Below are 12,385 nucleotides of genomic sequence, written 5' to 3'. Positions count from 1 at the left end.
TCCCGCCGGAACAACAGAATCTCAAAGCAGCCTCCCTTCTATGATGTTTGAGACCTCCACAGACTTTGACCAGGACCAATGATAGTACCTGAGGGGGGAGGAGGAATGTGTACTTGGCACAGTCCTGGAAGTGGACCATATGTGGATGAAGAGGTTAACAGGCATCCTGTATCTTTCCTAGTAGACACAGGAGTCACAAATTCGACAGTTAGAACAGTTGAAGTCCCTAACCTACCCCTCTGGGAAAAAGACGCCCAAGTTGTATGCATTACTAATCAGTAGCGTAGCAATTAAATTACCACCCGTTCCAGTACAAATAGGACACATAAGAGAGCAACATCAATTTGTGACACTTGTCCTGTAAACTTGCTAGAAAGAGATCTTCTTTGTGAACTTAACTGCATTATCCAGTGCCCACAGGATGGAGTCGGAATTGAAACCCAAGCAGTCGATTGCAAGTTTACATTGCAGTCACCCGAACCTGTCATCAGGTTGTATCCGATCATTACAAAGGAGGATCTACCACTGTCATCCCTGTCATCAAGAGCATGAGAGAACGGGGCATAATAAAGGAAGTTATCGGGAGTCCATATAACTCATGAATCATGGCTTTACAAAAGCAAACAGAAAGTGGAGGATAGTTCAGGATTTCAAAGATTAACCAAATTGTCGTTCCATGCTATTCTATGGTCCTGAGCCCTACTGTCATTTTGTTCCGAATTCCCCCTGAGGCTGAGTGATTCACGGTCATTGACCTCTGCCAGGTTTTCTTCTCAGTTCCCTTACATGAAGACAGCCAGTTTCTCTTCACGTTTCGGTTCCAAGAGAAAACCCTTGTGTGGTATCATGCCCCACAAGAGCATATAGAAAGTCCGCCCTATTTCAACCAGATGCTTAAAAAGGATCTAGAGTCTCTGTAGCTATGATGTAGTTAGACCCTAATACAGTATGTAGATAAACTTTTAATTATATTGATGACCAAGAAAGCCTGCAAGCAGGACACAATCTCTCTGCTCAACCATTTGGCTGAGAATGGGCATAAGGTTTCGCTTGAGAAATTGCAGTATGGTCAAAAGGAATGCTTGTATCTAGGACATCAGATAGAAAAGGGAGTGAGGCGAATGTCTCATGAATGCATAGACAGTTCTCAAAATGAAGTTCCCATATCATGGCAAAGATGGTGGTGGCATAGGAGCATTTCTCGGAGGCTCCGCTGTCCAACCTGCCATTCTGCCATCCTGGTCCCTCAGTTGCCAGCCAAATTGTTTGAGGTGAGTGCCTGTGGTGCAGTGGACCCCACCGTGATTGTGGAGCCATGGGTAGAAGCAGAGGCGCATCCCGGGCAGAGGGCACGTCAGGCCTGGAGCCACATTGCACCTTACAAGATGACGGTGGGCCCAACACTAAGTCCTGTACTGCCATCCCCTCAGAGTCCTGACAGCAAGCACCCGGCAGACTCTACCCCTGGCACGGCAGAAAGGCACCAGGCCTGTGAGGTGATTGGTGCTTGTCCCACACTGGGTCCTGGGGCTGCCGGTGGCAACAGCAGAACCTCTGGGACTTCAGCACCTCACTGCCTGAGCCGTGGCACACTTTTGCAGAAGACAACCAGGCCCTCAACTCAGCCCTGAACCGCCTCCCCCACAAACACGCAAGGGCCAAAACTCTGACAGCTACACCCTGGAGCAGGGCATGATGACGCGGACCCTTGGGGTGAGCAATTATCACCTCGCGCCGCTGGCACGGACTCTTGGGGCTTTGGGCCCCAGTATTGGCATTGTGCCGCTGTCTCCTGTGGGACCTCGAACACCAGACTCCAGCCTCTGCGAGCCTTGGAACAGTGTGTGGCAGAGTAGCTCTGTGGGGTGGGCTGTCCCTGCTATGCGCCCACCAGTCAGTCTCCTAGGGCCCACTCCAGGGTGGTGGCCCATCCTCACAGCTGCTTCAACTGTGGAGAGGAGTTGGCCTAACAGCAAGGGCCGTCCACCTCTAATCTGGGGAACCAAGTTTGAGTCTCGGCAAAGACGCTCAACATCCTCTGATTCTGGTCAAATCACTCAATGTTATGTTATGTTATCCTCCATTTATAGCGCACACGGCTACTCGGAAGTGTCCCGGCGCGGAAGCCAATCTCCCCATGCCTAACAAAAATGATTGAGTCCTGGAGCTCGTGTAAAGCGCTCTGATACCCGATACCTTCGGGTCAAGTTCTTGCTATATAAAACTCAGTTAAAAAAAAACTGTCCTGAGCCACCACAGTGCCTATATCACTGCTGACGCCCATCCTGGGGAGTGACTTTCCTTTCCGGTGCCCCTGACTGCGGTGTGGGGACCCTGACCCACCACCACCATTCAGCTCCCGCGCACCCACTCGCACTCCTGAGCGACCTGAGGCTGCGGAGGTGCAGAGGGAGCGCATCCCCCACAGCTTCCGATCCTGAGTGGTGACCGCACCTGAGATCTCCTCTCCTGTGGCTTCATCCCCTCTCCCTGCTCTGGCGGCTGGTCCCCAGACTGTCAGAGGGGGGGGTGTCTCGATCACCAGCCCTGTGAGCCCTCCTGGCCTGCGCCCTTTGCCTGGTCTCAATGTGATACCTCTCCTCTTGACTCTGGATGATCCGACGGAGGTGTGCATGCTGGGCAATCACTTACTACACACGGCTGGTGGTGTGGGGCCCTCGGTTTGCTTTCTCTGGTGGGGGTAAATTGCCCAGGGAGAGCCCTTGTTCCCTGCGGGTGGTGAGGCACAAACTCTTTGTCGCTTAGCTCAGTCATCTTCACCATCAGCCTCTAGAGCTGCTTCTGCCCTAGGACCAGACCCTCAGTCTTTAACCCTCATGTTGACTCTGTGACCATTGCATCTAGGCCAACATTATGGCGGCAGAGAAAGGACACAAAAAAGACTCTAACATTACAGACAGGTTCATCAAGAAAACCAGGAAAACCGACTCTAACAGAGAGACACCCACGGATAACCTCAGTTGGCCTGAGACAGTGCCCACTGGCCACATGATGGGAGGAATGGATGCCCCCATCACCAAGTCCTTCATAGAAAGTCTATTTGGAGCCCTGAGGGACCACTTTGTGAGCCTTCATCAGGAATTGACAGCTGCTCTCAAGCAGGTGCAGCAGGATCTGACTGAACTGAGGCACAGTTTTCTCCTCAGAGGACCGCAGAGATACGCGGGAAGAGGAACTTGACAACCTCCGCCGGAAAGTTTTGGAGATGAAGGACCTCCAGACAAATCACGAAGATTTAGAAAATCGATCTCGCCGCTCCAACATTCGCATCTGTGGTGCCTCGCGGGAGGGTGGAAGATGGAGACATTGAAGGCTATGTCACTCGGCTCTTCTGTCACATCCTTCCTGTCAGACTCCAATTTGCACCTCAATAGTACTCACCGCACAGGAAACAGGGAGACCCTAACGGTGCTGGGGGCAGACATCCTCACCTGTGCCCATCCATTTTGACAAAAAGAAGACATCATGACTGCAGCTCGAGCAGCCAGTCCTGTTGACTTTGAGGGTGCCAAACTGCGGTTGTACCAGGATCTGTCTCCAATAACCCTCCACAAAAGATCAGCTCAGCCACAACTTTTCTTCATTCTAAAGGTGTCAAGTATTAATGGGGCCTCTTATCCCTCCTCACCTTCTAATGGAATGACCCCACCCACTTGGTTCGCACAATGGAAGAGGCGAACTCCATTCTTCACTTGGAAGAGTCCACAGGTGGCCTAACGACTGTCTGAAAAGCTAGAAGGCCTCACTCTACCAAGAGATATTGATGATGGAACCGGCAGGCTGCTAAGAACTCAGCACACAAACCCACTGGAGAAGTGAGCCGCAGGGAACATTTGGCCTTCCTTCACCAGTTACAATCTCAGGGACCTGCTAAAGATCACCCAGGGAACCCAGATGACATCCCCTAAAGGGAAGTAATTTTGGCTACAGTTTTTCGATCCATGGCAAGCCCACCATGGACTTCTAACGGAATCCTCAGAGGGGCCTGAACAGACCTTCGAGCCTTATACTACAGCAAGTCGCAGTGGAGCCCTAACCATTCTGAGGTGCTAGATGACTCTCTATGGTGACGACTGTCTCGATATGCACACACTAGTTCATACAGTTCATTCTGCTGTTCAGAACATGGTTCTTGTTGCTTGTTTACTCCACTTTTCCTGTTCTCCCTCACCTGTGGACACCGCAGACAGGGAGCATGAGCCTGGCCCCAACCCTGCCACCATATGGGGGCAATCCTACACCCTGTGCATACACTACATGATCTTCATTCATGACTACCATACTTAATATCCTTAACTTAAACATCAGTGTGGTCTCAATACCCCCACTAAGAGGCTGGTTACACTGACAATGCTCTGGGACACCATTGCGGACATATGCTTCCTCCAGGAGACTTATGTCCTCAAAAATGACTGCCCACGCCTTTGGTCCAAATCATCCACTTGCCAATATCATTCTTCCGGCCCTAAGACATCTGCTGGTGTAGCAATCTTACTAGCCAACTTATTTGCGGTTCGGGTTTCCCCACAGTCGCTGAGATCCCAGGGTGACTTCAGGCCTTACAAATTCAACTGGTGGGCCTCACCCTTATCATTGCGATGTTATACGCCGCCAAGAATCATTCATGTGGCACGCGTTCACTCTGGTTATGGCGTCGTCAGCCACACACCGTTTGATAAGGAGGGTCTATAATTTGGATGTTCACCTTATCCTGGATAGATCAGTCCAAAAGGAATGGACAGACAGTTGCTCTCTCCACCAGGGGACTGTGATGGTGCTCTAAGAAGGGCCTCATAGATGCCTGGAAGACACTGAACCACTCTGCGCATGACTTCACTCACTACTCTGCCATGCTCCAATCATACGTGCAGTTAGACTACTGTCTAGTCTCCTCACTACAACTTTATGTCCAGGATGTGACCATCAGTGTATCTGCTCTTTCGGACCACTCCTCCATTACTATCGCACTCGAGCTCCCGCACTCCTGCCCCCATAATCGAATGTGGCGAATTAATGATGGTCTAGTGCAGCATCAGTCGGTAAAAGCTGAGATACGGGAACAAATTGATCTTTTCCTCCAAACCAATGATACGTCAGTCATCTTCCTCTCTACTGTGGGAGACTTTAAATCGGTCCTTTGGGGTTCCCTTCTTGCCATCTTTGCAAAGTTCAACACCCTCTGATGAGGTAATCGCTTGGAACTTGAAAGCCAACTGAAGGATATTGAAGCCCATCACAAACAAACCAGGACACGTTTGGTTTTCAAACAAGTGGCTGCTGCCCGCAAAGAGCTAAAAGCTCTTGGCTATGACAAAGCCGAGTACGCATTGTTGCGATTGAGGCAAAAGTACTACACCGGCGGTAATAAAGCAGGCCGTCTTCTCGCTTGCAAACTCCAGGCCAGACGCCACAGAGAATGTGTGTCGCTGATTATTAGCCAGAATGGGATAGAGGCCCAGTCGGACAAGGCCATCACACAGGAATTCGAGCATTTCTACTCGAATCTCTACTTAGCAGTGCGAGCAGAAAGCTATAGCTCAGCATCTCTCCAAAGCACCAATTACACCTCTTCCTTTCCAAGATGCCGCCCACCTTGAGGATGACATCAAGCTGGCAGAGATCATTTCTTGTGTCTTTCACCAACAGACGTGGAAACCGCCAGGCCCCGATAGGTCCACCCCAGCTTTCTACAAGACCTTCTGCCCACAGTTTGCCCCCTTCTTCTTCGCCTGTTTAGCTCTATCAGAGACTCTGGCCGTTTATCACCTACCATGTGTGACGCGGTTATCTTGGTGATCCCTGAGCCAAGAAGGACTCAGCCCAATGTTCTTTATACCGGCCTATTTCCCTTCTGAATGTTGATACCAAACTGTTTAAGGGGGCCCTAGCCAGACAGCTGAACCTGTATATGCAGGGACTGGTTGATCCTGATGAGACTGGCTTCAGTCCTGAGAGAAACTGCAGCGACAACACCAAACGCATCCTACACCTCATTGATGAGGGGCCTCCTGCTTTCGCAGGCTAAGCTACTGCACTTTCTTGATGCCGACAAGGCGTTTGACAGAGTGCACTGACATTTCCTACAAGCAACATTAGAAAAATTACCAACACTATCCATTACCAACAAAAAAGGGAAGAACCCGAACAAAATTTTGGCGAAAACTGGATCAAAACACACCAAGTACAAATTATTATAAAAAACAAAGGACTACTGGCGCCCCTGGCCCAAACGGCTTGCCAAATGGGCTCTTTAAACATGACCAATCATTCTGGGCAGAATACCTTACCCCACTGTTCAACCACACCTTTCAAACGGAAAGTATACCATCATCATGGAGAGGGAGCATCTTGCATCCAATTTTTAAAGCAGGCGCTAGATCGGACCCGGCGAATATAGGCTGATCGCTCTTATTGACGAAGAGGCCAAAATATACGCAGCAAACCTCCTGACAGCACTGAAAGAATGGGTCACCACGAATAAGATCCTTCCTATTACACAGACTGGGTTCAGGCCGGGAACAAACACGTTGTGTAACTTGTTAGCCTTCAACCTTCTTGTCGAAAAAGCAAAGGACAAATCAACTAAACTGTACACCTGTTTTGTCGATTTAAAAGCAGCATTCGACACGGTACCAAGGGATCTCCTATGGCAAAAGATGGCAAATTTGGGTATTCCATCAATGTTATTGCGGGCCATTATCAACCTGTATACATCCACATGGTTCAAGATAAAATTAGGGAATGGTGAAAGAACAACAGCAAAGATCCCAACGCACATTGGCCTAAAGCAGGGATGTGTACTGGCCCCCACTGTTTTTAACATTTTTACTGCAGACCTGGATAAGAGGATATCGGAAATTCAAAGTGATCCTCCAAAGTTAGCACACTGCAAAATAAGAAGCATGCAGTACGCAGATGACATCGTCCTATGCAGCCAGACCCCAATGGGCCTACAGCGCTCCATCATAAGGTTGCTCGAATATACTAGGGAGCATGGTTTGTTTATTAATCACAAAAAAACAAAGGTCATCTGTTTTTCATCACACATAGGACAAGACAAAAAATTCAAATGGCATGCAGCAGGAAACACCATAGAGCAAAGTGGCACATACAAGTACCTAGGAGTAGTGATAGACTCAAGGTTGACTCTAAAAGATCACTTATTGTACAGAAAAGCCCAGGCTAACAAACTACGCTTTGCTCTAAATCTACTAAAAACAAAAGTGATGTGCCCATCCAACTCATACTTACTAAAACTCAATGCTGCTAAATTTCTTCCAACCCTTACGTACGGCTCCGAATTATTCAGAGGACAAGATGCAAACTTCCTGAATCTTCAACAATCAGAGTTATTCAAATACATCTTTCAGATCCCGCATTTTGTATCTCAAGCAAAAGTATGTCCGGAATTTGGGCTATCAAACCAGCACCCAGTAAGACAAGCAGCAATATTACAAATGTGTTGGAAACTAAAAGCAGCACAAGATGATTCCTTGATGGGGCTCTGTTGGACCGAAATAAAGAATCAGACAAAGGGAAAAAAGCCTGGAACACAGTTCTAGAAGAAACATTGGTAACCCTTAAAATGCAAGAAGCCTGGAATACCAACTACAGCTTTGCAGCTTTTAAAAAAATAGCCAACAATGCGGCAAAACAAAAAGCCTGGATCACAGATAAAGCCGCCCTAGCAAAGAAAAAACAAGGCTGGACGGTATTAGCTTCATATGAGAGACGCTCCCCACAACCATACCTAGTCAACCATATAACAACAGCTATTCAACAACTGCTACTTCGAACTCGGTTGGGGGCTTTTATCTCAAAAGTTCAGGTTCCATCATGGAAACAAACATGGCCAACAACATTCTGCACACTTTGCGGCCAATCAGAAGAAACTCTGATTCATTTACTGTGCATTTGTCCAACTGTGAATAACTTGAGACGTTATTATCTATTACAAGCATTTCGTACATATCAATTTAGATCATGTCAGCTAGCAGTAATGCTAGCACTGAATAGCCAATTGTTACAGGTAGCATGCAGGGCCTCCAGATTCCTGCAGAAAGTCAGTTTCTTACTACAGAAATCTGAAAAATAGCACTTTTTTTGAATCTCTGGCTATGGGAAAAGAAGGATGCCGAATTTTACAGTTTTCTTTCCTCCTGACATCATTTTTTAATATTTAGTTTTATTACGTAACCATTATATTGTTATCTCAGGATCTGCACACAATGGCATATTACAGTGTATGAAATCAAATGTGTATAACCAAAGGACTGAGGTGCAAATCACAGCATAGCACCTAATTCAACCTCAATTTTGTAAATATGATAGTATATATTCACTAGAAAGGCAACGCAGCACACCACCATAGTCTAATAATACCCTGAATTATCCATTTCCTTGGGTATTATCCATGAATTATAAAGTTCATAGAAAGATGTTCATCATTGTTCAATCTTGATAGGGTTGTTGTGTTGAATTTTTTTATTATTAGCCAGGTAAATATCCAATGTTCAGATCGCAGCCGACGCGCGTTTCGCCCACAGGGCTTTCTCAAGGCTGCATACATATAAAGAAGAAAATAAAACATATAGTCTATTTGACTCCATATGTAAGTATGCAAAAAACATTGTAATCTGCACCAAACCATATGTATTGAAGGAAGAGAAATCAGATTGTGCTGAAACCCGTGTTAAGGGCAAGACTGAAAGATATAGATCCAGAGAATACCACCACCAAAGACAATCCCATACCAGGTGGAATAAAAGATCAAAATGATGAGTAAAAGGTGACCGAGTATAGCACCAGATTGAAGCATAATAAAAGCACGATCTGTGAGTAGTATTGAAAAATTGAATTAGCCGATGAGTGGAGCCCCACGGTATGATAGACAATTTTGCTAATGGGAGGACCGCTGTCTCACCTTGGATAGTTCAAAATGTAAACTGCACCGTAGGTAATTCCTGATAGTGTTAGATCTCGTTTCATGGATTCTGCAAGTAGACAATATATATATACATATACATATATATACATGTTATGACAATCAGGGTAACCGTATATTGACGGCACCTGAACTAATAAAATATTTTGTAGGTGACTACGTTTTATCAATATCGTCCTTGTTTATTGTGTGTTGGAAGTCTTACCTAATGTGAAAATTTCCATCGGGTGATCATATGCCAATACGCCAAAAGCCCAAGTTATACAGCTCCTAGTTCATTAATGTCCAAAAGATAATTCGTATTGGGACCAGTATCCATCCTCTCTGTTAAAATAAAGTAAGAAAAACATCCTATTGGAGGTTGCCCAATATGTAAGGCGAACGTGTTTGTACATAGGTATGTAAAGACACTCGGTCTGCATTACCGTACCTCAATCGTTTTGAATAAGACACTAATTAGTAAACGATCTAAACTAGAATGTTAAACGGATCATTCACAATCCTGATCCAGATATGTATAACTCCCATAGTTAAATAAAATTGCTAGCGAGTTTCTAGCCTTAACCCATATGTCTGAGTAGCACAAACAACAAACCAAATATGAATGGGCTTAAGGAAACGAAAACAAAAATGTAGTTGTTTTCTAATAATGGAACGTGACGTTCTCACTGTTTCAACATTAAACGTCTAAAAACAAACCACAACTCTATTAGCAGTATTCCCGGAACTAAATGCTCACCTCGTAACCATGTGTGTGTCACCTCGTCCTGTCGTTTGGCGTCTTCACGCTAGAAGGTTCCCGCCAGTGTGTGTGAAACGCGAGATAAGAAGAGTAGTGACAATAGAAAGTGGACTATGAGACCCATAGTCAGTACTAGTTTTCAAAGAATGGCGGCCATCTTATAGCGGTGAATGTGTACCCTGCTTACGTCGAATGGTGCCACTACATTCAACATGGGACCATTATGTACCAAGGGTACCGTGGTGTGCGTATTTTAATCAAACAAACGCACTGTACCAGTATGTTGCAGCTTAATAGTAAACAATATGTAGGTCCTTGTCCACATAAGGGAGAGTCTATTGGATTCTTTCTTAACGTATATAACTATTATTAAGATGGTAGATAAGATAGTATTAAGTATATATGCGCATCTAAGTACGTGTACGTGTGTCACCGAGTTCGTGGCAATCAATTATAAGTTATATAATTCAATATATAGTATATCAACTGTCAAGAGAATAATCCCGAATTTTTAGTGGAAGTGTCCCTAGTTCATTGTTATATCCACAGCGTAGTAATCCATTGGCGGGCTACCCTCTTCTGTAATAGATATTAAACATATATAGATAGAGAAGGACAGGTGCCAGCAAGTAGTAAACGAGAAAGGAGATCATGGAGCCCCTATAGTTGTGGACTTAATATAGTCAGATAGTGAAGATTAGTAAGAGCAAGTGCTTGGCAGTTATAGCATTTAACAGAGTTTTAAAAGAACTGTACGTATAAAGGTTGCATTTCATTATGTCTAAGGCAGATGTCCATAGCAATATATACATTGTTACATTACAAGAATTCAAACAACTCTTTGTCAATGTTAATTCCATGTTCCACTGCTCTAAGAGAAACAATCCATTTACATTCATTCTGTCGTAATTTGGTGACTCTGTTACCGCCTGTCAAATTTGAAAGTACTACTTCCAGGCCATGAAAAGCTATTTTGATCAACTCTGTATGATTGTGCATGGTGTTAAAGTGGGAGGCTAGAGGATATTGGGCATTATTGTTTCTTATTGCCCTAATATGCTCCTATATCCGCTCCTTAAGAGGTCTGATGGTACTTCCTATGTAGATTTTCCCACATATACATATGATACAATAAATTACAAACTTCGTATTGCAGTTTATAAAGTCATTAACTGTATAAATTCTTTCCGAGTTGTATTTGAAAGATCTGGTTTTATTTAATGCGAAAGGACAGACGTTACAAGTCCCGCATTTGAAAAAACCTTTAGGTTTTTCCGGTAACCAAGTCCTGTTAGTAGTTGTTGGAATAAAGCTAGGACACAATGATTGTCTAAGCGTATTGCCCCTTGCAAATGTGATGTTTGGTTTGTGTCCCACTACCTCCAATATTTTGTTATCATCCGTTAGTAGATGCCAGTGTTTATTAAGTATTTTGAATAAGTCAGTACTGGCAGTTGAGTATGGTGTGATAAATCTAATTAATCTTTTCTTACGTGCCTGTTTCTTTGTTTTAGCATGGCCTGTGAGTAAGTGTGTTCTATTGATTTTGTTAACAGTATTGCGTGCCTTTTTGATCACTGCGTTGTTATAGCCTCTAGCCATAAATCTCCTTTCAACTGCGTTAAGTTCCTCATCTTGTATTTTCATGTCACTGCAATTTCTTTTTATTCTTATCATCTCCCCCAAAGGAATAGATTTGATTTGTGAGGGAGGATGTGCACTTTTGGCATGAAGCACTGCATTGCATGCCGTTTCTTTTCTAAAAGGTCTGGATTGTAGTTTGTCCTTTTTGACTACAATAGTAATGTCTAGAAAATTAATATGAGAAGTGCTTTGTGTTTTGGTAAAGGTTAGATTAAATGGATTATTATTTAGGAAGAGAAAAAATCCCTCTAACATCTCTTTGGTTCCAGCCCAGAACTTTAGAATGTCATCAATGTATCTTCCTAAAAATAGTACATTTTCCATTAGTGTACTAGGACCCTTCTTCCAAAGGCTTCCAAAGGCTCAAAGTATCCCGTATAAAGATTGGCAAAGGAGGGCGAAAATTTCGCCCCCATCGCCACGCCTCTAATTTGACGATACCAGCTGTCATTATGTACAAAGATATTGTTGTTCAGAACCAATTCAATTAATTCCAGTAGCATCACTGTATGTTCAAAAAACTGTATTGGTCTCGACTCCAGAAAGTATTGTGCTGCCTGAATTCCCAAATCACCAGGTATACTCGTGTAGAGGGAACAAACATAAAGTGTGACCAGATAGTGTCCCTCCACCCAGTCGACATCCGCGATCTTACTTAGTACATCTGTTGTGTCTTTGATGAATGAAGGTAAATTAACCACTAATGGCTGTAAGTAAGAGTCAATGTATTCCGAAATTCTCTCCGTCGGGGATCCAATCCCCAAAATAATGGGCCTACCCGGGGGGAAATGTCCTTTTTTGTGAATTTTGGGTAGACAGTATATACATGGTATGGTTGGTGTGTCATTATATAGATATCTGAATTCAATATCTGAAATCAGGCATCTATCTTTCCAGTACAATAGTTTGTTATGTATTGTTTCTTTGGTGGTAGAAAGTGTGTTATGGTCTAAATGTATATATGTCGTGACATCGCTCAGTTGTCTATCTATTTCTGCCATGTAGTCAGATTTGTTCATGAGTACTACATTGCC

The sequence above is a fragment of the Triturus cristatus genome, chromosome 6, assembly GCF_964204655.1.
Source record: "Triturus cristatus chromosome 6, aTriCri1.1, whole genome shotgun sequence".
Classification (NCBI taxonomy): domain Eukaryota; kingdom Metazoa; phylum Chordata; class Amphibia; order Caudata; family Salamandridae; genus Triturus; species Triturus cristatus.
Note: the sequence above shows the minus strand (reverse complement) of the source record.